The sequence below is a fragment of the Toxorhynchites rutilus genome, chromosome 3 (assembly GCF_029784135.1).
Source record: "Toxorhynchites rutilus septentrionalis strain SRP chromosome 3, ASM2978413v1, whole genome shotgun sequence".
Taxonomy (NCBI): Eukaryota; Metazoa; Arthropoda; class Insecta; order Diptera; family Culicidae; genus Toxorhynchites; species Toxorhynchites rutilus.
In genome coordinates this window covers 28,597,360-28,624,020 of record NC_073746.1, presented here as the reverse complement: position 1 = coordinate 28,624,020, position 26,661 = coordinate 28,597,360, and the positions used below count along the sequence as shown (strand labels likewise).

Here is a 26,661-nt window from a genome sequence, read left to right as displayed (position 1 = left end):
ATCATTTAACATAGGTATTTGAGAATAGAGTTCCATCCATGTTCCTAACAACGGCTGAGGTAAGACTTCATCCCAGTCTAACGGTTTGTTCTTAATATTTTTCGTTTCCCAGATCCTTTGCATTAGGATTTTCGCGCTAGTGATGACTGGTCCTGCGAAGCCCAACGGGTCAAAGATTTTTGCAATACAGGAGAGCACATTACGTTTTGTTATTTCGTCTCCTGGTATCGTAACGCAATCAATTTTAAAACGAAAAGTATCTGTGGTTGGTTGCCAAACCAAACCTAAGGTTTTCACTGTCTGTTCGTCGTCATAATCGAGTCGTTTTTCTTGAGGGATCGCTAAGTTTTCTTCATCGATTCCTTCTAACGCCCTCTGGTTGTTGGATATCCATTTTCTCAGGCGAAACCCTGCCGTTTGCAGCATGCGATCTAAGGCCTTCCTGATGGATTTGGCTTCATCTACATTCTCCATTCCCGTAATGACGTCATCCATATAAACGTCCTTGGCAAGTATTCCAGCGACTGACGGGAAGTTTGCAGCCTCATCTATGGACAATTGCTTGAGGGTGCTAAAAAGGGAGCTGTTTTTGTAGCATATGTAACGGTTAGCAACTCGTAAACGTCGACGGGTTGCTCGGGATCGAACCACCACAAAACTTTTTGAAGAGACAAATCCTCTGAAGTCATCCAAATTTGTCTAAACATCTTTTCCATGTCGGCGATTAAAAAAATTGGGAATAGTCGACTTCGCATTATGATGCTTCATAAATCGTCCTGTATAATGGGTCCCTTCAAAAGAGTGTCATTTAAGGAAATCCCAGAGGAGGACTTACATGACGCATCAAAAACAACACGGACGCGGGTAGTCGTACTCGAGTCTTTTATCACTGGGTGATGTGGGAAATAGTAGGTAGTGATAGGTTCCACTGATGTTTCTGAAACCTTCCTCATGTGTCCTCGTTCCATGTAATCGGACATGAATGTATGGTACTCCAACTTTAAATTATTGTCGCGGGTTAATCTTCGTTCCAGAAGCATCAAACGACGATGTGCAGTCACCTTCGTTTCACCCAACCTTGCAAAGTTTTCCGTGGCTTTTGGCAAACCAACTGTGTAGCGACCATCCTGACCTCGCTTCACTGTTCTTAAAAAATACTCTTCACATTGGGATTCCTCCAGAGAGTAGTTTGATTGCGAACCTTCATTCTCGCCTTCCCAGAATCGTTGCATCAGTCTTTCCAGTGACTCCGATATCGTCGAGTGTTGGCAAACGATAGGAGACTTTCCATTATCCCAACCACATCGTCCAGTGACCACCCAACCAAACACCGAATCAATGAGTGTCGGTAAGTGATTTCCCAGGGGCATCCGTTGCTTTGATGGGAAAAAGTTGAAGAAAAATTCACCTCCAAGAAGTAAATCAATCGAATTAGCTTTGAAGAATTAAGGATTGGCTAATTGCACGCCTACCGGTAAATCACAGTTGATATCGATGGTGGTGGTTGGCAAATCCTCAGTTACCCTGGATAAAACATAAAATTCCATGGTTTCTCTGTAGTCGGTTAACCTTGATTTCACTGTAGCTTGAATTTTCTCTGATGTACTGGCTGAGACTTGTCCGACACCGGATATTTGTACATTTGATATTACTCGTTTCACACGTAGTTTCTGTGAAAGATGAGCGGAAATAATGTTACACTCTGAACCAGAATCTAGGAGTGCTCTTCCCGGGAATTGGTTTCCAAAATCGTCCTAGACCATAACGATTGCTGTCGCCAAAAGCACCCTTTTCGCCTTCCTGTTTATGATACTGCTAACCATTACCGAATTGGTATGAGATGGGATAATTGTATGGTCTTCCATATTGGAACTGCCACCCTGAACGGTTGATTGGATTGAGGTACTTGGTTGTTGATTGCCATGTGTATCTTCCGGTTTATAGCAAACCAAGGTATGATGACGCTGTTTACATCGACGACATGAAAATTTCGATGAGCATTCACGAGCCTGATGTCCTTTTCGAAAGCAGTTTCTGCACAGTGAGTTTTGTCGAAGTAAATTTTCCCTCTCGCTAACTGAGAGCCTGGCGAATTTAGGACAGATGTACAAAGGATGCGAGTCCGCACACGACAAACATTTGTTGTGTAACAAAATAATTATTAATAAAGTTATTCGAACAGTGAAAATGATTAACATAATCGTTATATGAAACGAAAAAAGAAACAAAAATCCAATAATTACTTCTAAAAATCTTAAGCCTGAAAATCCGTTATTTTCATTTTCGCTTTCCAAAATCGGAACACAAAACTCAATGCCGTCAAAGCGAATAGGAGCTGTTTTGGGACAGAGTACGTGTTTTATGTACTCAAATTACATTACAAGAAATGATACAATATAAATAATTATATAACAATACATAATAAAATAATATTTTAGGCTTCTTCTTGAGGATTTTTTGATAGAGATAACATCCTCCTTGAAGATTGCGTGCGAATGCGTGAATCTGAATGTGTTTAAGTTCTGAGGGAAATAGTTGGATAAAAATGAAAACATTAAAGATACCATAGATTATTGGTAAATAATAGAAATATTAATAACAAAAAACAAAACATTTGGAGATGTAAACGATAATTAAAAATAACAGAGATGTAAACAATAATTAAAAAATAAAAAAAACACATACTCATACTTGAAAGTGTATGGACTTGAGGAAATAATATATCAACGAAATAGCATCGAGATTGCGTGTAGCCAGAACGTCGCGGATCGAAACATAGGGTGTCATTCCCATTTCGCGGAAATTTTCTATTAAAGATAACCTGTTATTTTGAAAATCAGAGCAATACCACACAATGTGATCAATATCGTGATAACCTATACCGCAAACACATAAGTTACTATCACTAATATTAATTCGGAAAAGATGTGCATTCGAGGAATAATGATTAGCCATTAGTATGCACACTACCCGTATGAAATCACGAGAATAATTATATCCTTTGAACCATGATTTGAGGGAAACTTTAGGAATGATAGAATACAGCCACCGACCTTTATCACTTCCATTCCAACATGTCTGCCAAGATACAAGTGCACGTTCACGAGGAATATTGAGATATTCATCAAAAGTAATGGGCCTATGAAAAAAGACTCCTTCCATTGCGCCCTTTTTAGCTAGAAAATCTGCTTTTTCATTTCCTGGTATCGAACAATGAGAGGGAATCCATACAAAAGTGATATTAAATGATCTACTCATTAAAACACTTAAAAGCTGTTGGATTCCAGACAAGAAATACGAAGAATATCTAGACCTTACCGAACGAAGTGCCTCTAAAGAGCTGAGACTATCAGAAAAGATGTAAAAATGTTCGGGTGACAAGGACTGAATATATTGTAAAGCAGTGTATATCGCAGCCAATTCCGCAACAAACACCGAACAAGGTAAACTAAGCTTACGGAATGTGGAGAAGTCAATATTAAATACCCCAAAGCCTGTGGAACCATGAAGACTGGATCCATCAGTAAACAAAGTTTTGGTTGAGTCAATATGTTTATATCTTGACAAGAATATTGCAGGCATAACTATTTGGCGGAGATCACCTGAAATACCACTAACATAAACTTTCATTGTCAAGTCAAAATTAATAGAAGGATTGAACAAAATTGAAGGAATGGATTGGAAACCAGATGAAGCCGATGGGCTTTCCAGGGTCAGAAATTCATGATATAGTAACATTCGCTTAGATTGAGTACCTAAGGTTAGCATTTTTTCAAAGTTTGCTATCACTATCGGATTGAGTGTTTCACAACGTATCAAAAAACGGAATGATAACTCGAAAAAGCGCACAGAAAGAGGAAGGATGCCAGCTAAAATGTCTAGGCTCATTGTATGCGTTGACTGCATCCTAGAGCAATACGCAAACAGCGATATTGAATTCTCTCCAGTTGCAGAATATGAGTACGGGCAGCGGATCTGAAGCAAAAACTTCCATACTCCATAACAGATAGAACGGTTGTTTTATACAACCTAATTAAGTCGTCAGGATGGGCCCCCCACCAAGTCCCTGTTATGGATCGAAGAAAATTTATTCGTTTCTGACATTTTTGTTTCAAGTAGCCTATGTGTTTACCCCATGTGCCTCTGGAGTCAAACACAACTCCTAAATACTTGAATGACAAAGAGAGCCTAATTGTTCTACCCAAAAGTTTAAGTTGCAGTTGAGCAGGATGGTGTTTTCTTGAAAACACAACCATCTCTGACTTTTCAGTAGAAAACTCAAAACCCAATTTACAAGCCCAATCAACCAAATTATCAAGAGAAATCTGCAAGGGATTATACAGATCAATACTGTCTTTGCCCATTACCGACACTACGCAATCATCTGCATATTGTCTCAAAGTACAATTACCTGATAAACAAACATCAATGTCATTTACATAAAAGTTGTAAAGGATTGGACTAAGACATGAGCCTTGAGGGAGACCCATGTAGCTAATTCGTAAAACTGACGAAGAACCATGGGAAAAACTCATATGTTTTTCACGTATAATGTTAAACAGAAAACTATTTAATTTTGGAGAAAACCCATTTAGATGAGGTTTTTCAAAAAGAACCTCAATGGAAACTGAATCAAAGGCACCCTTAATGTCTAGGAACACTGATGCCATTTGTTGCTTTTTACTCAAGGCGATGTCAACCTCTGATGAAAGCAGAGCAAGACAATCATTAGTTCCTTTGCCTCTACGAAACCCGAACTGCGAAGGTGAGAGAAGGTTGTTGGATTCTATCCAGCTGTCTAAGCGACTTAGAATCATTTTCTCTAATAATTTGCGAATGCAAGAAAGCATTGCTATTGGTCTATAAGAATTACAATCAGACGCAGGTTTACCAGGTTTCAGAATAGCTATAACTTTAATCTGTCGCCACTCATGTGGAACAACGTTCTGCTCAAGGAAAACATTGAACAATTTTAACAAACGTTTCTTCGCATTATCAGGTAGATTTTTCAATAAGTTGAATTTGATCCTATCTGACCCTGGCGCCGAATTGTTACATGACAGAAGTGCAAGCGAAAATTCAGCCATACTGAATGGAGGCGCAATATCATCAGATGTCTCCAGGAAGGGAGGTGGAGCGGGGGCTGAATCTGGGCATATCTTCTTGGCAAAGTCATAGATCCACCTTTCAGAATATTCAATCTGTTCATTTGAATGAGAAGAATTTCTCATTTGTCTGGCAACTCTCCAAAGAGTGCTCAAAGAAGACTCTCCGGAAAGCCCATTCAAAAAATTACCTCAATAACCTCTTTTTTGGCTTTTATGAAGCTTTTGAATTTACGCTCCAGATAAATGTAATTCTCGTAATGTTCGCAGGAACCCGATTTACGCCAATCCTTGAACGCATTCGATTTTTCTATATAAAGATCTGTGCAATCTTGATCCCACCACAGATTAGGAGGACGACTGCGAAACGAATTCCCAGGAAAACGATTCGTCTGAGCATCAATAGCACTATCATGAATTAATCCAGCTAGAAAATTATACTCTTCTAACGGGGGTAACTCATGAACTAATGCCACTGATTCTGAAATAATTGAAGAATATCTCTTCCAATCAATGTTTCTAGATAAATCATGCTGAACATTCATAGTTCCTGACGATTCAGAATAATTCGAAATAGAAACGGTAATTGGCAAATGATCTCTTCCATGTGGATCTTGGATAACCTTCCAATAACAATCTAATGATAAAGAGGAAGAACAAAGGGATAGATCTAAGCGACTTACGCGGCCTGGTGATGGAGCAATTCTTGTTATATCACCTGTATTCAAAATTGTCATGTTGAATTCATCGCATAGATCATAAATAGAATTAGCTCTGCGATCGTCAAAAGACTCACCCCAGCCAATTCCATGTGAGTTGAAATCTCCTAAAATAAGATGAGGTTGCGGTAGAAGCTCAATTATATTCACAAGGTTTCGATAATTAAGCATTGTACTTGGTGGAATATAAATAGAAGCAATGCACAAATCTCTACCATTGATACGTGCCTGACACGCAAGAATTTCAATTCCTGTGACTAAAGGCAAGGGAATCCTGTAAAATGGATAGCATTTTTTAATACCTATGAGAACTCCTCCATAGGAATCATCACGGTCTAAACGAATAATATTGAAATCATGGATGTTTAACACATTGTCCGAACGAAGCCATGTTTCAGATAAAGCAAACACATCACAATTCAAAAAATGGAGCATTTGCTTGAAAGAGTCAAGTTTTGGTAGAAGACTTCTACAATTCCACTGTAAAATAGTAGATTTCTCTGACTCATTCAATAAATTAGGCATCGAAATTAATGAAGGAGAGAAGGGGCCACTTTGAAACCATTTGCTTAGCTAACTGACTGATAGTAGGGAGCCAAGCAGAAATGAGACATTTCATTGAATCTGAAATTCCGAAAATATCAAAGATCCATCCAACAACCGAAGAAAAAGAAATACCTCCTGTTAATGATTGGGGTTCAGGAGCCGATTGAGAAGCGAATCTGGAATGACTTGACAACTCAGGGAAATGAACGTCATAGTTAGAGGATCCCCAACCAGGAGGGTTACTGTTGGAAGGAGCCGAAAAATGAGAAGAAGCTTCTGGTTGATTAGAGGATAACCCTCTTTTTTTAGCAGGCTTGGAGGAGGAAGTATTTTTTCTCTTTCTAGCTCTTCTCGCGATTATTGGATCGAAAGTAGTATCCGATTCATCATCCTCTGATAAAACAGAGAAACGATTTTCTGAAACCTCGGATACCTGAGGTGAAGCTGCCTTAAGAATATCAGCAAAGGTTCGCTTAGAACGATCCTTAAGTGATTGTTTAAGTTTAATAGAACGGGATTTGTATTTTGGACATTCCTTAACTGTGTGAGGAACACCTCCACAAAGAATGCATTTATCAGCATCCTTATTGCAAGTGCTTTCATCATGGTCGACTCCACATTTAGAACATTTAATTTTATTGCAACAGAAAGTTTTAGTGTGACCTAACGGTTTGCAATTAGTGCATGTCATAATTTTGGGAGTAAATAATCTAACTGGAAGACGAAGCTTATCAATGAGCACATAATTTGGAAGAGCTGTGCCCTCAAAGGAGATTCTGAAAGAACCAGATGGGAAATATTTCTTTTCGTTACCATCCATTAAAAATGAATTCAGGGATCTTACTTCCAAAATTTTCACATGAGGAAGTTTTACATCATGAAAAATACCCTCTGCGTTTTCGAAATCTTTTAGTTGGAGAGATTTTTCCGAAACCACACCATCGATTTCAACAATGTGTGCCGGAATATACACTCGATATTCATCAGTGAACAAAGAATTATTAACAATCGCATTAGCGTCTTTGCAATCCGAGAGCACAACACGAAGTTTGTCTTTATTCACTTTTGTAATTTCCAAGACACTTGAGTACTTAGACTTCAAGTCTTTGCAAATTTGGGTCACCCTTAAAGGTTTCCCTTTGGGACGGAAGAATACCACCCAACGTGTTTTCGATGATCCCGAAACGTTCTGGTATTGTCGAATTCGAGAAAGATTCTTGGAAGGAACATTCTCAATGATTGAATGCTGAAGAGAATTAATTGGATTTTGAACCGAGGTGAGTGATACAGGATCATTTGTTGGTTGTGTCGAATTTTTTGTTGGGTTGGGTGTCGAATTTGACAGTAATTGGTTCTTCTTTTTCTTTGAAGGACGAACTTCAGAAAAACAACGATGGTCATATCAACATCGGAGGTTTCGTTCCCCTCCATTTAGAAAAATTTGTGAAACAAAACTGAGAGTAGAAAGAGCATAAAACGTCTAACACGTACAGAAGTTAAAATAATTATATATGTATTAAAAAAAAATTATTAAATAAATAAAGAAACAGATAAATAGAATAAAAACAAAACAAAAACTTAGCTGCTTTATATTTTCCAGTGGCAAGAAATCTTCAAAAATCCTGTTCCAAGGTTCAATACAGCTTCACACACCGAAAGTACTTGAAAATGCAAAAATCGAATATCTTCTTCGGGGAATTTCACTCGCTGAACAAATGGGTCCAGTTACTGCACTATTTCTTCCGGAAAAAGTTTTCAAAACGCTGAAATGTCTTAGAGAAAGAAAAATCACAAAGAAAATCTGAAATATTCGTTATGATGAAAATTATACGTCACCTTTATTCCACGGCTTGCTGATGTATGAACATTTTGATATTATTGTAGAGTTTTCAAAAGTCGCGCATAATTTTTGATGAAATTTGCAAAATTAGTTAGTTTTGTTTTTGTTTTCATTTTGCTAGAGCTCAGAAAAATTTCACTTAAAGTTTTTTTTTTTCAAACACATTTCCCGCAGTTCGCTCTTTATGAGATTTTCTTTGTCAATTAAAGAAAAGGCATATCTGTCAGCTATTTTGCAGATTATGATGACAGATTAAACTTAACGATTACATCACGTTTGAGTTGCCTCAATGTGCAGAGCTGAGTTGGCGCTACGATTGACATCAGAGATCGGGTTGCGGTTGCCTAATGAGTAGAAGGCCTTACGAGTATTCATCATTAGAGAACATTTCTACGTAATCAGAATTGTATTTTACTCTAATTTACGATAGTTATTGAACAAAAAGTTCGGAAACTACTATTTTTGACCTATTTTTACCCCCATCGACGGTACCACAACCATTCTGTGTGGTTATATAAACAAAGCAGTACGCAATGATTAATGCAATGAATGCAAGTGCGTCCATTGCCTTTGAAGAGATGATACTACTTGTTTTGATACAATAAATAGACTATGTATATTTATTTCCCTTCAAAATACTCTACGACCGCGTTTCATTCTATTGGTTTGATGTAACGAACATGGCAACTACCCCGACTTAATACTCAAACAGGGTTTTTTTTCCTATCCAAACTAACGACGCTCCATTTCTTTATCCACCAAACCAAGAAGTTCCGCTCCCAAAAGGATTGCATGACATTCAATTACACCGCCATCAACCACCATGAAGACGTCTGCTGGCAGAAAATTGTATTTGCTCTCGCACATTTCAACTCTGTCCCAGCTCAACCCAGTACCCGATTCGGTACTCCCGGTATTTTTCTTTCCCGACTTGGCAGTAATAATCTCCTCGGTAAACAAGCAAAATTAGCATCTCATCATGACATTACGGCACACTTACACACTTGCGGATGTTCGTGCGAGCTGCTGTGCGTGGGTGGGTGTGTATGCGGGCGAGAAGGAGCACTGTTTATATTTGCTGAGCTTGCAAAAATGATGAATTAAAACAAAGAAATACCCGAAAGTCGCCGTGCAATATTAGACCGACCGCGTGCCGCCGGGAAATTCGGAAGCAAAATTTCCCTAAAGTCCGGACGGATGACGGAATAGCTGGGTGTGTGTGCGTCGTTGGTGGCTTGGGGAATTTGTGGCCGAAACTCATTTCAGTGTTTTAATTTTGAAGGCATCGGGAATAGGAGAGTCGGATGGAATGTGTGTCTGTTGTTCATCGCATTTTGAAATTGCTTCGCACGGGAAACATGGAATGCATAGCACTTGAAACAACGACGTATTTTGAGTATCCAATTGCCAATGGATTAGTTCTTCTGAGAAGCAATTAAAGCGCTTTTGGGCGAACGTACGTTCATTGGATCTCTGATTACAGCGGACGAACATTAAACACCACTCAATCAAATTGAAAGGCCAGATGAATATTTGATGTGGAGCTTGAGTTTGAGCTAGGGAGACTGTATATAGTAACTGATTGATTAAAACCATTCTCGTTGTACAGGCTCCGATGATTTGAAGTTGAATCATCAATAATGAAGCTGACCACGTCTTTAACCCTTTCGTTACGAGCGTCGTCTTTAGACGACATGCAAGTCATACTGCACATCGATCACACCAGCGCGATGTGCATAAATAGGTAATATGTGCAATTCCTGATCGGTCAAGGTGCTTTCCGGGTTCGAAATTCTCTTGACATGCCTTGGTAGGGCTACTGGGCCTGACGTATGGGCTAGAATGAGACTTGGTATTGCTCAGCTGTCTTGACTCAAAAGAGATCGCATTAGTCGATCCTTATCGGAAATCTTATAAGCGGGGAATTCCTTGTAAATTCATGGCTAATGCTGCTATAGGCATTGGGTTCAATTCCCGATCGGTAAATTGTGGATTGATTAGTAAGCAACAGTTCGGTTGATGGAAGCAATCAAATTTATCATGTATTTTTAGGAGAAAATCATTTAAATGTGCATAAAACGTGGTTCTAGAATGATACTTGATTTCCCTCATTGAAATGCTTTGCAACAGCATCCTTCAGCGATTTTTTGCATCCTTCAAATATAATCAACGGAATCGTTCTATGTAACATCCTTTATAATTAGAACCATATTAAGTCAAACAAAGTCCTGAGAGAAAATATGAATGACTCTGTCAGTGTTGAGATTTGACCAAATGCATGGTTAAGTTTTTTTTCATCGAATATGATTTTTTTTTGCGGAAAGATTCCGAGTCAGCTACCAAACCCCCTTTATAATTAAATTTTTTGAAGTTATGTTATCAATTTTGGATGGGTTTAAAGCACGAGTGGTGTTCCTCCTATATCTTCCATAAATCATTCATTACACATCATAAACGGTTTGTGGCTTCCATATAAATGAAACAAAAAATCCTGCATTACTCGAGAATTAATCAAGCATATGAAACCAAATTTGGTACGTGGAGGTTATAGGGTGCAATCAATGTTTTTACGGCAGTTAGACACTCCACCCCTCTCTCTAAGGAGGAGCTGCCACACATACGAAACACGAATTTCTGCATTACTCGAGAATTAATCAAGCAAATAAAATGAAATTAGGCACATGGAGGTTTAAGGGGGCACTCCTCCCACTCCCCACTCCTCCAGAACTAATCAAGGAAATGGAACCAAATTTGCCATATAGATGTTTTAGTGATCGATATACGTTTCTATGGTGAATCGACACTCCTCCCTCCTCTCCAAGGGGAGACTACCATACGAATAAAACACTAATTTATGCATAACTCGAAAACTAATCAATCAAACGGAGCAAAATTTGGCATGTGAAGGTTTTTGAATATGAGAAATGTTTCTATGATGGTATGACACCCCTCCCTTCTCTGAAATGGAGAGAGGGTCCCGTAAAAATAATACACATATTCCAACCAATCATGATAACTGAATTTTTTTTTAATGCGATTAAACGCACTCCTATATCTTCATCCATCTATATAAATAGAAATGGATCACCGAATGTGTTGATAAGAGCAAAACTCGAGAAAGGAATTGTCGGATTTTGTGATGTCTTTATTCTATTTTCTCTATCAAACATTTATTCCATATTGAAAAATCTTGAACGAGAGTTATGTCGACGCTACTAGCTGACCCGGTACGAAGTTTGCCGGGTCAGCTAGTAGCAGTATAAAATCGTTGAGAATCGTCCACTGATGGTTCTGATATAAAATTTCGCAGAGCTTGAGCTTGAGCTTGGGTAGACTGTACAATTCGTAGTTGCTCTCCGTGATTGACCTGAACCAACCAAATTGCGCAAAGAACACACAGAATGACGCTTGGGACTAGCAAATCATTCTCGTTGTGCAATTTTCGGTGATTCGAGCTTTAAATGGTCAATAACGACGCCGGCCACGTCCTTACAGTCACCAGGGGAAGGGAAGGAATGTTAGTATGATATTCGCCGCCCGAAGGCCAGAAGGATCGCCTCTATAGCGTGGTTCCCTAGCGTTTATCATGGAAGGGATAGTTGTTAGTAGGGAGAGATAAGAATTAGGATTCACTGTGGTAAGTGATGTGATTATATATAGGCGAACTATCGACCACTCGACGAACCAAAATTCTGAAAATCATAACACGCGGCAGAGATTATCATTAGGTATTCTAAAAAGGAAAACCTGTTAGTATGATTGGACTGGCTATATATTTTGTTATTTTATCGTACGTACGTATCTAAATTCAATCATGACGGCGAAGAGTCTCTTTGGGGTACCTGAAAAGGTAACCGAGGGAATTCCTATGGAACCAATAAGACGGGCGATATATTTCGTTATTCATCCCGCGTATTCTGTATCGAACTCTAATAACGATGACAGGGAGTTATATTTCGGAAACCTGAGAAGCTAACCAAGAGCACTAAACGGATGAAGAACCTATAGTCTGAGTTTATAAACTCAATTTAGTGGCTTGAATTGAAAAACCAAAATCTAATATAAATGCATAAATTCTTTCAACTAACTAATTTATTTCAAATGAAAACTAAAATTAGAGTCTTCTGACTCAAATTATGAAATTAAAAATCTCTAACATAATTAAACCATGAGCCTGATTACGAACGCCACCCCACGGCGAAAACGAGACGAAGTGTATTTAACCTTGCATACAAATCATCAAATCATCAAATGCGGCTGCACGAATCGTATGCAATTGCGAGAAGTGAATGGCTACACATAATTGCAGTGATGCGGATGCCAGTGCAAACCAAATGAAACCCGTTTAATGTATGTGTAAGAGAAAAGAGAACCTTGCTGGAGAAGAGAAGAGAGAACTTGAGATGAACAGTTTCCCTTAGCTCCACAACACAAACACCCTCTCTACACATACACACGCGTCAATGAGGAACGTCATAGCAAATAACTGCGTGTGACGATTAGGAGCAGAGAGCCCATGGTACGCGAGAATCAGAAAGACTTGTACCTCATATCGCCGCATCCGGCCGGTTCAGGCCCGCCAACAGCTCATTGTACTACTCCGCTCTCGCTACTCGCAAACTGGAGAAGCATCAGTCAGCTACAAAACAAATACCCACTTTACATACACATACACGTCTAAGAGAGGAACGTCGCCCAACAACACAGAGAGCGCGACGATTAAGAACACAGCGACACGAATAGTTTTCAACGCCATGTGTGAGTGGGGCGATAATCAAAAAACTTTTCCCTCTATATAAAACATGTTTTCTGGATATGACTATAATGATTGGGCGAGCCCATTATAATGGGAAAAAGGGGAATTCAAAACACAAAAAGAATGGTGAGATGCAATTAGCTCACGATGTGGCATAACGCCTGCTGATTCTCCCGTGGTGATAAACGCACTACGACATATACACACACAAACACTTCGCACTAAAACTGATAGGGAGATAACACGCGAACAAGTCTGAGCCGGTTCGATGAATTGGCAAATTGGCGAGGAAACGAAAAAAACACTTTTAGCCTTTCTGAGCAAATACTTTTCGAAGATACTCCGACATTTGACACATTTTCACACGGTGGATGAAACTGAAACACGTTTGAACATGTTGCACGACGAAAAAAAAACCAAACGCGGAGCGAACTAAAATGCGTCTGCACCCGATGACTGCCCGATCGGAACCCCCGGTTCTGATATAAAATTTCGCAGAATTCAATAAATTAACATTCGACTGGCAGTATATTGAGTTAAGTGTTGGTTGTTTACAAACTTTTTTTTTTGCGAGTGTGCAGAATTAGAATAGACTGTTTAGTTGTAGGAACTAAACGATAAGCATATTGACAGTATCGCGTCTGAATAAATTCAACTTTAGTTCACCCATATGATTCCATTCTCTACTAACTTTCGAATACGATAAAACCAATTTAGTACACCGATAACGGAAATAGATTCTTGGTGAATGTTATCCTGTGCAGACATCGAATCGAGTATTATTCCTAATCCATGGAATAATGTACTGAATTTGAGTTGGGAGCAAACAGCGTGTATAGTGCCTATCTTGATCCGACTTTAATCCCCCGTTAAACTCCGCAGCTTCGTTAATCACCAGAAATCTAGTACAAAAGGAGAAAAAAAAGAATGCTTCTCACTGTTTCAGCTGCTGGAACACCCCAATCAATAAATTTGTATTTTTTCCAATTTTAACGTATTCAACGCTACCATAAATCCGGACCCTAAAACTTTTCTGCCCGCCGGACCGGCCTGCAATATTATCATGAATTCATAATTGATTCATGCTACAACACACTGCTAACTTTCCCGGCGGCTACTAACCAGATCGACGGTTGCTTCGCTACTTTCGCAACGGCGGAGCCTTTCCGCCAGGACCTACAATCAGCGTGTATTAAAAACATTTCTTCTCGTTCTCAACCCCAACTCAAACACTTCCATTTCTTGCTGCCTTCTTTTTCCTGCTCTTTTCTCCGGCTTGTGTTGGGTTGTTTGGCCGCCATTGTTGCTGTCATTGTTGTCCCGGCTGTTAGCCACAACTTTTCTTTTCAACTTTTCCTTTTTCACGTTCCACCTCCCAACGGCTACCCCGGTTTGCCATCATCGATGGTGAATTTGAGCCAGCGGAACCTCTTGTCTTTCAAGTTTTTTTTTTCTTCTTTTCACTGTTTTGTGTTCTCTGACATTTCGACGAGCTGCACCCGTGGCCGAGTGGTTAGCGTCATAACTAACATGCCGGGTGTGAGGGTTCGATTCCCGTTCTGGTCGGGGGAATTTTTCGTCAAAGAAATTTCCTCCGACTTGCACTGTGATCACGCGTATTCTAGAGCTTGCCACTCAGAATGCATTGCAAGGCGTGTTATTTGGCATAGAAATCCCAACTAAGTACTAATAAAAATGACGCAAGTAATACTACGTTGAGACGGCGAAGTTCCTCTAGAAACGTTAGTGCCATTGAAGAAGAAGAAGAAGACATTTTGACGAAAATGTTTTGAACTTCCCAAAAGACACGCCGTTTGACTTTCTCTTTCTGTCGCATCGGGTGCCCAATAAGAGCAGATCAGCTGTCCGTTCGGAATTATTCAGTGCTCGTAAAATCGAGACGAAATGGTTTGGGAATAATGAGGGAAAAATCATCTTGCTGTCTACCGTTCTGTGATTATCTTTTTCGTGTTTAATGAAACGAAATACAGTAAGTACACAATCAGAACTGATTTGTCTCCAAACAGTTTCACATTCTGGCTAAATATAATCCATGAGACCCCTCGGTGCGGAAAGGATGCTTCTAGGTGCATTAAATTTCTCTTAATTTATCTTCAATGCTGTTCCCAACCAAACAAACCATGACGCTATCACTTTGATCTCGTAATAAGGTTCGTAATCGAGCTCGAAATCTTGGCCCTGCACATGATGTACAACTCTCGAGAGGGAGGGATAATGGAACAAAGAGTCCCAGGAAGATTAAAACAAAGGATAGTAGGAGCCGCACAGAAGTTGGTCCAATAGAGAGACCCGCAGGACATCGTTTGTGTTCTAAGCCCTTTAGAAATTGATTGGGGAAGCGCTCCTTTCATGGGGTGAGCAAATCCTAGCGAATGAGACTCGGTAATGAAAAAACTTATTCCGTACAGGCAGGTCTTTTAGCACAGCAAAGGAACTGACGTGCGATATAGCCCGGAGAAACGGAAGCTGTAGGATGACGCACGTAAATGTTGTGTTGTAAAATACTGCTGCAACGCTTACTATTATCACTTCTTTGTGTAATCTCAGAACAAAAGTTTATCTGCCAGCTTCAGCTGCGAAATTATTTAATGTAGAATAGAAGATAGTCGTACTACACATCTATAGAGTTTTAAACTAGAAAACAATACAAATAAATAGTTCTGATTTCGACGGATTGGAGCAAAATCGAGGGGACTTCATTTCAGAGTGAATGTGAATTTAAGTTGCCATTGATGCATCGAAATTGTTGATTACATGGTGTATTACACCAATATGTCATTTGGATAAGGTTTTACGTCATAGAAACCAAACCAAAGTTCAAAACAATAATTCTAATTTATTTGGTTGAGACCGAGATGTACAAATCCGTCCAATATAAAATGTAGAGGTTCATTTTCTCCGAAGACTGAAAGTAGAATGAATTCTATTTTTTTATTAATCCTTCTTTGCATGATTTTTTCTTTATTGTGAAATAAATCAAGGTTCATACACTACCAACTTAAAGTGAATAAATGGTGGATAGTAACACTGGATTTCCTCGCACCGATTTCATCAGACCTACAATAGACTTTTCTTTTCAATGGATTATCGGCCCTGGGAACAACAGCAAATTGGCTAGAAAACGATCTTATAAACGTCAATTTTTCGAAAATCTATTTTAAAAATCTCAAAAAATGAAAAAAATAAAAAAGTTTCTAGTTTTTTTTTTCTACTTGATACTACTTTTTTCAATCATGAAATCGCAGCTTGAAATATATTACTTAATTGTTGTTAATAAATTTACTGCACAAGAGCTCAGCATAACATAATTTTTTTTCCCTTTTACTGAAAGCGTACTCAAATTTGTGGATTTTGGGTCTACGAACTACGATCTTCGGACATCATTGATTTTTAGCTATAAACTGAAAAAATGAAAAAAGTCCGCTTCCGATTTGTCACCGACCAATGACGCAAAAAAAGGGTTTTTCAATTTATGTTCAAATTTATGTAAACTTCGTTGGAACCAGTCATCAGTCAAATGTCGAGGACATAGCCGAAGAGACGTAGGATTACATATTAGATTATGCAGATGTAATGTTTGCAAACTATATGTGGTACCCAATGTTTCTGGGATGGTGGATGGCCCCGGAAGGCAATATTTCAGCTAAGCGGCGCAAACCATTCTCAAAGCAGAGAGGCGATTAAATTTTCAAAGCAACTCTCAGCTTCATCATTAATGAGTGCTGTTGATTGCTCGCTGTCTAGATCGGTACTGTAGCACTGAACTTGTTTAATACCTTAGTAGTTTTTCATTGTCTCTTAGCAAAATTACGTTGCGTTACGTTGGAGGTGCAAGATTTTGAGCGTTACTTCAACTTGCTTGCCGACTGAACAAAGTAGTAATCACTTCATTTCACAGAATAAAATGTCTAAGAGTTATGTTTGTTACCTTTTGATCCTAAGACTAAAAAATAAAAAATAAATAAACGAATGGAATAAAAAAGTCACAGGAGGGTTGTGTCCGAGGCACGACCGCATAGTTCCGTTCCGTAGAATTCCGTTAGTCTTTCTGTTGATTTTGGAAATGTTTGAAGAATTACACCGTTAAATTATTTGATAATGATTCGGTGGCCCTGGAAAGGGCCGTTTTGTTTGGTCGTTGGGTATTGTGTGTTCACTCAACCAGCGTTTACCGAGTGATGATGACAGAAGGATGGTAAAAAGTCGTTGGATGGTGCGTATCCGTTAAAAGATACTGAAGTGGAACGAGATATGATGAAAAGCACTCGCTGTGATCCTAGGCGAGATGCCTCCTGTGACATGTATTGATGAAATAAAGAAAAAAAACCACCAATGTAATATATGATAATTACCAATACCGAGAACAATTATCAATTTTTCTCATCAGTAAAAACATGTTTCTTTAATATAGAGAAAACATATTTGAAATGGAAAAGGTAATTTTCTTTTATGCATTTTACTTTCTGAGTGTCTATTCAACCCAATGCGTATCTGAATTGGACTAACAACACCTAATACTATATGTAGGGCATATAGGAAATCACTTTTTCTAATATTTCTTCACTTTAAAAATTTTACTCGCCGTATTAACTTTCCTTGGGTGAAAATGAACACAACAAAATAGACAGCTTAAACCAAACAATCCGTTCTCGAGCGGGAACACACCTTGGTTTTTGTTTATGAAAATTGAAACAATTTTTTTCATATATCAAGTCATTTTTAACACAACTGCTACCATATACAATTTTACACTTACACTTGTGCTAAATGTTTTACAATACACGATCGGTCATTGATATAAAATTTCACGAAGCAACCAACATTAAAGTTCCAAATTAAAATTTTATTTGCTAGAATTAATCGTATCACCCACCTTACTTGCAATACAAAAATGCCCCCGAATTGCATATATTTGCAATGCCGATTTCCCCCAGGCAGCTTGGTTTTGATGTCTCTGTTAGGGACCCGCCGCATGTATCGTCAATTTCGCCCATTCAAAAGTGAGTATTTCCGTTAGGATAGGGGTTGAGATTTTTCAATTGTTCGATAGTTAGTTTCATGAAATATATTATTTTCTTCAATATAGAAAAATGTTATGGAGTGCCGAAATCGATTGACGCAAACATTTCATCAATCCATCATGAAGTGACTGAGCAATAAACGTTTGGAATTGGACAATTTTCACGATGTACTCGATTTTCGATTCTCAATTTGTACTCCAATATATTCCCGAAAGACGTAATGCTACATCAGAAAACAACAAGAACGATGTCTTTGCAGACACATGCAAGGATTGTGTCACATTTACCCGAAAGACATTCACCCGAATTCCTAACTCTCGAGCGTAACAAATATCCGAATGCGACAGGTACCCGAATGAAATCATGAAATTTGAAATCATCGAGCACTATAAGAAATATAAAATATTGGTAGGTAGAATTATCAGCGATTCTTGTCTTAATTTTAAAGTTTGTGCAATGGATAATTTCAAAGAACAATTTTTCGATTACTTCAAGACTTATGATTCGCCTGTTGATCAGGTGTATATTTGCAATGAACTAACCTTATTTTTCAAAATGATTACCAGATAAACGTTGACTCATTTGGAGGAAAAAAGGCGTCGCTGACAAAAACCGGATAGTTTTCAAGTTACAATATATCTGGTACTCCTAAACATCCATTGATGATAATTGGAAAGTCGAAGAACCCTCGATGTTTCAAAGCGGAAACTATTTCTTGAAGGCTTCCAAATTCAGTTTGGTCTGGAAGTTCCCGAAAAATCCGATTCTTATGGACTCAGAAACTACTGAACCGATCGAGGTAAAAATGTGTGTGTAGGGGTTTTTGGGGACCGGAGAAGATTTTTACGATAGTTCGAGACCCCTCCCTCCTCCCTTTGCAAAAGATTGAAAAATGAGAATTGTATCTGAAAATAATCTGATATTATAATGATGAATTTCGGTAGAAGTCCTAGGAATTTTTTATTAAATTGAATTGTAAAGGGTCAATTAGAAGATGAACAGTTCTGCGATTGGACGCATGATCGTAAGTAAGAAAACGTGAATGTTTGGAGGTATTGATGACAAAAAAAATTTTGGGTTTGCCGGGTCAGCTAGTATACAATAACAATATACAATAAAATATACACTAAAAATCAAGCAGCTTTAGGATTTAATTTGTAGTTTGCCTCAAAATATCATCAAATCGTAAGTATTTCCAACATTTTATTGTTTCTTCTCCATACAGTTCCAATTTAATGTAATCAATGAGGACATAATTCTTTGCGTTTACCGATCCACATATACTGAACTTGCTGAACGTGTTAGGCGTTACAGAAAACGGAAGCTTGGAAAGACAGTTTCATTGACGTCTGAAGCTGCCGGTCCATCATTCGCCGTGGTACACCTAGATGCTCAAGCAAGAAATTCGAAAATTCTGGTCAATGAAGTTGCGGATGATACATCTTACCACTTTAATTGTTACAACCCGTTTGAGGGATATCAGTACATATGATAAATAGCTCTTTTTAGGGCCACCATTTGGAGTTTCAAGAGAGTTCAAACGTTCAAGAGAAAATAACAGATTTCTGACCAATGAAAAGAATTACATTAAAAAACAATTATTCCGAACAATCACGGTCCTACGTTATTCTTACAACCGTGCCCCTAGGCTCACTAGCCCACCCCATCATCTTCATCACCTTTGATCCTACACATTGACTGATAAATTCGATACAACGAATTATTGCACACAATTTTGTGTGCACACAACATTCACGGGAACAAAGCAAGCATAACACATTATTTACGTTCGAATTCGTTCGCAAAACATACCTCTCTTGTTCGTTAAATTGTTCTTCCGTTATAGTGTTTTCAATGGTGATGTCTCAGGCGAAAAAAATGCTGGATAAATTTGCCGTCTAATGGTATATATTATAGCGTAAGTCGTAAGAATGATTCTGGGTTATATGCATTTGAAAACTCTTAATGAATCGTTACATTTTTCTCAGGGCGACCCTTAGGGTGCTAATGAAAATGGTCATCTCTAATTTCAAAAAGTTACCTCATAAAAAATGTTCACCAACTCGAAAAAACACCCTATGCCGAATTTCAATAAACGGACTTAAGGGAGAGTGGCGCAAAGCGGTCAAAGTTTGAGTTTTTTGAAAATCGAAAAATCACCCAAGGGGGAAGTAAAGGAAGTCGCGGTATTCGAACAAAAAAAATGATTCCAAACGTCGAGATCTAGTGTTATCTCGAAATATTTTTTTGTCAAAAATCGACATTCTGGACTTAGTTTTTTTTTCGGAGTACGAAACGAAAAGTATGGTTTTGGGTGTCAATAAAAATAGTTATCTCGATTTTTCATTCGGAACATGCTACAAAAAGTTGATTTGCACGATGATATACCCTATGTAAAATATTAGCTCAGTCGGGCTTCATTTACTGGTGTCATAAACGTTAAAATTTGATTTTTTTTTTGAAAAACGAAGTATCACCGAAAATCGAGGTTTTAAAAAAAAAATTATGCCAAATGTCTTAAAATTGCATTATTTGTCGAGAATTACAGTTATCTCGACTTTTTTTTTGTCAAAAAAAAATGTTTTTTGGCACTTCCGCCTGAAAAACCGATTTTTGACAATTTTTTTATATAACTGTAAATTTCGACGTGTCATGGAATTTTAAGACATTTGGCACCAATTTATTTATACCCTGATTCCCGGTGATTTTTCGTTTATCAAAAAACTCAAATTTTAACGTTTGTGACACCAGTAAATGAAGCCCGAATGAGCTAATATTTTGCATAGGGTGTATGAATCAACATTTCGTAGCTAGTTCCGAATGAAAAATCGAGATAACTATTTTTATTGGCACCCAAAACCATACTTTTCGTTTTATACTCCAAAAGTCCCAGAATGCCGATTTTTGACCAAAAAAAAATTTCGTGATGACGCTAGATCTTGACGTTTCATGACATTTGGCATCAAAATTTTTTTTTCGAAAACCGCGATTTCCTTTACTCCCCCTTGGGTGATTTTTCGATTTTCTAAAAACTCAAACTTTGACCGCTTTGCGCCACTCTCCCGATTGAGCTGAAATTCGGCATAGGGTGTTTTTTCGAGGTGGTGAAGATTTTGTATAGGGTAACTTTTTGAAATTTTAGGGTCGATTTTTCCCATACATTCATTGGCACCCTAGTGTCCCTCCTATATAGAAATCAAAAACGTAGTCCTACGTCAAAAAGAAAAATAGTTACAGTAATCAACCGGAAATCTCTGTTTTACAGAGTACAATTCATACAAAACTTGAATTTAAAATCAATTTGTGGCAAAATTGAATAATACGACAGAATGAAAAGAACAAAATAACTTAAATTTAGCTACAATGTGTTTGAGGAAACACGAGAAATTGCTATGTGAGCTATAATTTCGTTATATCATGTTATACTGTGTTTAAATCATATTGGAGAAAAAAAAAGATTTTTCGTTTAATAAAAACAACTGTGTCGAATATATTACGTTTTCATTTTATCACGCGAATATTTTTTTTGATCGTGATATGTATTGAAATCTGTTAAAAAAGAAAAAAAGAAACAAAATGACAGGAAGTTGGAAGCAAATAAAAGAACAATGTTACAACCAGTGTTGCCACACGTACAGATTTATCTGGAATAGTACAGATTTTGTCGTTATTCTTGGTACAGATTCTGTACGGTACAGAGTACAGATTTTCGTTAAAAAGTACAGATTGATACAGATTTTTTTTCCATTTGTGAAATTTCTAACATTTAGTGGACAAAAATTGTAAACCTAAAAAGAATTGACGGTTCGCTGCCTTTTCGGTGCTTCGATGCCTTGTTTGTAACGTTCCCACTATGCCTCGGAATTTTTTAAAAAAGTACAGATGAGAAAGATTTTTAACCCCTCTGGTACAGATTCAACTATGGCAACACTGGTTACCACACAACGAGATTCTAAAGCATTTACGAAAAATAAGATCACTCGAATACCATTTATATGGATGGAACGTTTTGGATAAAACAAATGGTAAATAATCCCAAGTGAGATAGAAAGAAATGTTAAAAAAATAATTAAAATTTTGTCAATAATATTGATAATAAATTAAAATGTGGTGTTCATGTGGTGTGCGACAGAAATGCTCAAAGTCAAAGAAGATATAATTTTCGTAATTATTGAATTGAGATATTTACGTTTGTTAAATCCAATTCAAACACGAAAACTCGCGTCCGGAACGTGTAATATGCAAAAATTCTATAGAATTTTTTTTATTGTACCCAGAGATGCCAACCTTCCTGATTTTTCAGGATTTCCCACACTTTTTAGCACACTCCCTGATAACCTGACGAACACTCAATTTATCCTGTTTTTTTTCGAAATGATCCTGATTTTTCCTGATTTTTGTACTCTTTACATTATTCGTAATAAATATTCTGGTTTCCATACCAAAGTTTTCTGCCATGAAAGTTCTCCGGTTCGCACTTGTATATATCTTACATTAAGATAATTTTTATACTTAACTTTTTATCTCTACCCTCAATTGTCTTTGGCTTCTTAAAACAGTGCTAGTAAATTTCATCAAACCAGATTGCCTGACGAATTTATGAATTTACAACGAGATTATGTTTGAGGAACAACATTGCTTTATTGAAGATAATGTGTATGTAGATGTATCCCCACAGTTATTAATGTAGGAATACGTTTCAGAGTTTAAAATTACTCAAGAGACAATTTTTGAATCCAAAGTCAATATAAAAAGATTTTATATGTAATTTGTTCGTTTGATTCAATATAGAGTCAACTTTAATGGTGGGACTATGGTAAATATATATATAATCGTACTATATATTATTTAAAATTTGGAAAAATTCAACAAGTATTCCACTGCTGATATACTTTCCCCATTTGTTGAGTAAAGATCAATTCCAAAGCATTGATGAATTCAGTGAAAATTTGATGCTGTAGATTTTTCAGAAAAAAATATAAACGATCAAAAAGTCAGGCGAAACACTAGCAATTCGCGAGGATTTATATCATGCTTATTAATTCTTTAACATATCTGGTCTTCGCCCGAACGAAGATATGCTCAGTTTCTGGTGGGATTTGGAATGGATTCTGCATTAATAAGCAACCTGTTTCTCACATGTATGGCTCGCAGCAGTTTTCGACGAGGAAGCAAACATGTTCTTGGCGGATAGAATATTTAAGCTGTGTGAAAGATTGTGAAACAGAACTATGGATATAAAATTAAATTATAATGCTTTGATTGAAAATGATGTTTTTATTTCCCCAAAAATCGACAAATGTACTATCTTGGTTTATCCTGATTTTTATTTTCATTCTTCCTGATTTTTTAAATTTCACTTGGCAACCCTGATTGTACCGCAACCGCAGCGTATTTTTTATTATAAGAATTTTTTTTTTCGTCATGAAGTTTATTCTGACAAATATATCTTCTAGTGGACTTTGCATCAACGAACACAGTATGATTCTTCATGAAAGTTTTGAAACGAAAAAACAGCTACACATATTCATCTACTATAAACAAAGAGAATATATTATTAGTATATTTTTTTCCTAATAGCGAATATTTCCCTTTGTTGTCGTAGGACTAAGAAATTATTCAATTCATTTCGCTCGTTTATCACATGGGAGATTATTTCAGAATACATCGTCGTTTTAAATAACTTTTCAGTGGAATGTTTTGGTGAAAAGAACCGATGTTCAGCGTGATTTTGTAGAATCAGGTGGAAATGACTGATTAATGATTTATACATTCTTCTTCTTCTAAATATCGCAACAGTATATTCCAGTTGGCATACACTCGACCACAGGCAATCGTATTTGTTCCACACTCACCATCATTAAACATAACTAATAAACAAAACATCAAAGCCACCGCATGATAACCATTTCAATTTACATTTGGTAACACATAAGAACAACAACAATGTGTGCCTGTGGTGCAAAAATACACAAGCGCTCACCACCGGACGACATGAAAACCGACCCTTTGTATAATTTCATTCAGTTCCACATGGGATTTAAAATCTCGAACAAAATCGCGGTAAAAGTTGATGTTGACTGCTCGCTAGCGGCACCAATTGTATGTAGTAAAAAATGCAAACGCTATGCTTCTAAGGTCTAGCCCGTTCCGAAAATACATATGTTTTTGCAATATTTCCTCTCTACAGTGACTATTCACATGTTGCAGTGCTTGTTATCTGTATTTGCATTTCGAGCGACCAATTTTAACCATTTACAGACTATTGAATTGTAATGTCAAACATATCAACAAATCACATCAAACAAATGTTTTTGAATATCCTATTCGATTGGTATGTAAGTCATCAAGATTCGTTCACAGCATCAATAGTTATTACATCAACAAATTGATTGATATCTCTCTCTCTCTCTCTCTCTCTCTCTCTCTCTCTCTATATATATATATATATATATATATATATATATATATATATATATATATATATATATATATATATATATATATATATATATATATAAATGTTCTGTTCGTTTGTGTAAAAACAACCCACTTCAAGGAGTGTTGTTACGGCATAAAAAATTGGAAAATTGGAAGACAAATGATTTTATATCCATCCGGTATGCGGTATATGATATAACCGCAAGGTTGGCGTAGGACTGGTTTTGGTTTAGAAATTATTTGTATTTCTTCAATTAGCAATAATTGCACCTCGGATGTTACTCATTGGGTACGATATAGCCGCTGCGCAGAGCTATCTTTTGTGTGTATTGATTGAATAATTGATTGAACTAGTATATGAATAAAACAATTTACGAAATCAATTGCAAACAAATCCCAATCTGGATCAATTCATGCATCATGGCAGTAGTTATTGCAGCAAATAGTTATCAACATTTTGCCTAATCATCGAACGGTATGCATAGAAATTTATTGAGCTGGCGACATGAAGGGATATCTTCCAATGCAGTCTTGAATAATCGAGCATTTGTTCCAGCTTTCGTAGACCGTCTTAGCAAAATAAATTGCGGAGTGTAAAAATGGTGGCCGACTTGTATGTATCCGAAATGCCGAGTTTCCCAACTTCTTGGAATATGTATTGGAAAAACACATTCCGGTTTGCAAGAATGCAAGCGAGTACGAAAGTACCCGCAACTTGCATCCATTTTGCAATGCAGATTCCTCCAGCATCCATGATTTTAAAATCTGTGTTAGAGAAACATCCCGATTTGCAGAAAAGCTAGCGAGTACAAAAATACCCGCAGTTTGCATCTATTTTGCAACGACGATTTCCCCAGGCTCCATGGTTTTGAAGTCTGTGTTAGGGAAACATCCATACATTCCAGCGATCGTACCTCAATCGTTGCGCAATCACAACCGAGTGGATTTCCGAGCGGTCCTTGCTTATATACCGATTGGTTTGATTTCAATAGTTTTGAAAGTAATTCTAGGGTTATTGAAACAAGTTTTTTGGATAAAAAGTAGCAAGCAGATAACGTGTAGACATTTTATCTTTCGAATGGAACGTTTATCATTATATTTCGTTCAGTTGTTGAAGAGGTATTATCGCTCAAAATCTCGTTGCTCCGGCGTAACGCTTTTATTTTCGAAATTTTGAACTTACACCCCAGTATATAAATGAAAGACGTAGTCCTACGTCAAAAATTTAGGAAGAGTAATGACAATAAACTATAAGCTGGTGATGTGGAAGCCACGAACGAAGAAAATTAGTTTTTGGCTTCTTTACTGAAAACGATTGTTCTTTTGGTTTTTAGTCTTAAACTTGGTTCTTTGTAACAAAGGATATCGTATTATCTATGCAGGTGAAAATATCTTTAGTATTGTGGAACAATGCAGCATTTATAATTACTTACGTTATAGTCAAACGAAACCATTAAAACTCCTAATGAAACAATTAAAATTCCTCTCAATTTCCAATTGTTTGAATTTTTCTGATAACTAAATAAATATCAGAGTGAGGGTTCCCAATTATGTCATTCAAACATTTCGAAGCTTTTCAAAATAATGTTAAACCATTTGAAGGAAGCGAAATACTTATCTCAATATTTGAAAAAAAGAATGAAGTTAATTTTGAAGCTCAGAATCATTAGTGTAATTGAGTGAGAAATTGTGTATGTTGATGTAGTCACTTAGTTATTATGTTAAAAAATAAATAGCAAAAAAAAAACATTTAAAGTCAATGTAACAAGATTTCATATACAGATTTATCAGAATTAACTTGTACAATGAAAGTATGTTGAATAAGTTCCGAATCGACCTGGAGCATTACTTCTGAAATATTTATTCACACTCATTTTTATACGATTAACATACAATATTATGTATGTTTTCGGAGAAGAAAAAACTGAAAAAATATCCACTCTCATGATCAGGTGATTAGCGTCACACATATCCTTAGGGGATTTTCGTGCTCGATTCCCGTTCGTTAAATGAAATTCTTCCGATTTGCGCTAGTAAACACGTATTTTCTAATTTTATGCCATCTTCGAGCGAACAGAAATAAGGTATAGATTAATAACTGACACAATGGAATGAAATTTTAAGCTACTATTGCATTATGAAAAACATACCGAATTCATTAAATATATTTATAGATAGAATGTAACAAGAGCACTGAATAATATAATTCAAC

The 26,661-nt window shown here is 37.0% G+C and overlaps 1 protein-coding gene across 1 annotated transcript in view; it reads right to left on the bottom strand.

The window, feature by feature from the left end:
* The window catches only part of LOC129775504 (potassium voltage-gated channel protein Shaw-like), a 245,201-nt gene that overhangs the window by 217,059 nt on the left and 1,481 nt on the right, over positions 1-26,661 (bottom strand). The gene's annotated exons all lie outside the window — the stretch shown is intronic.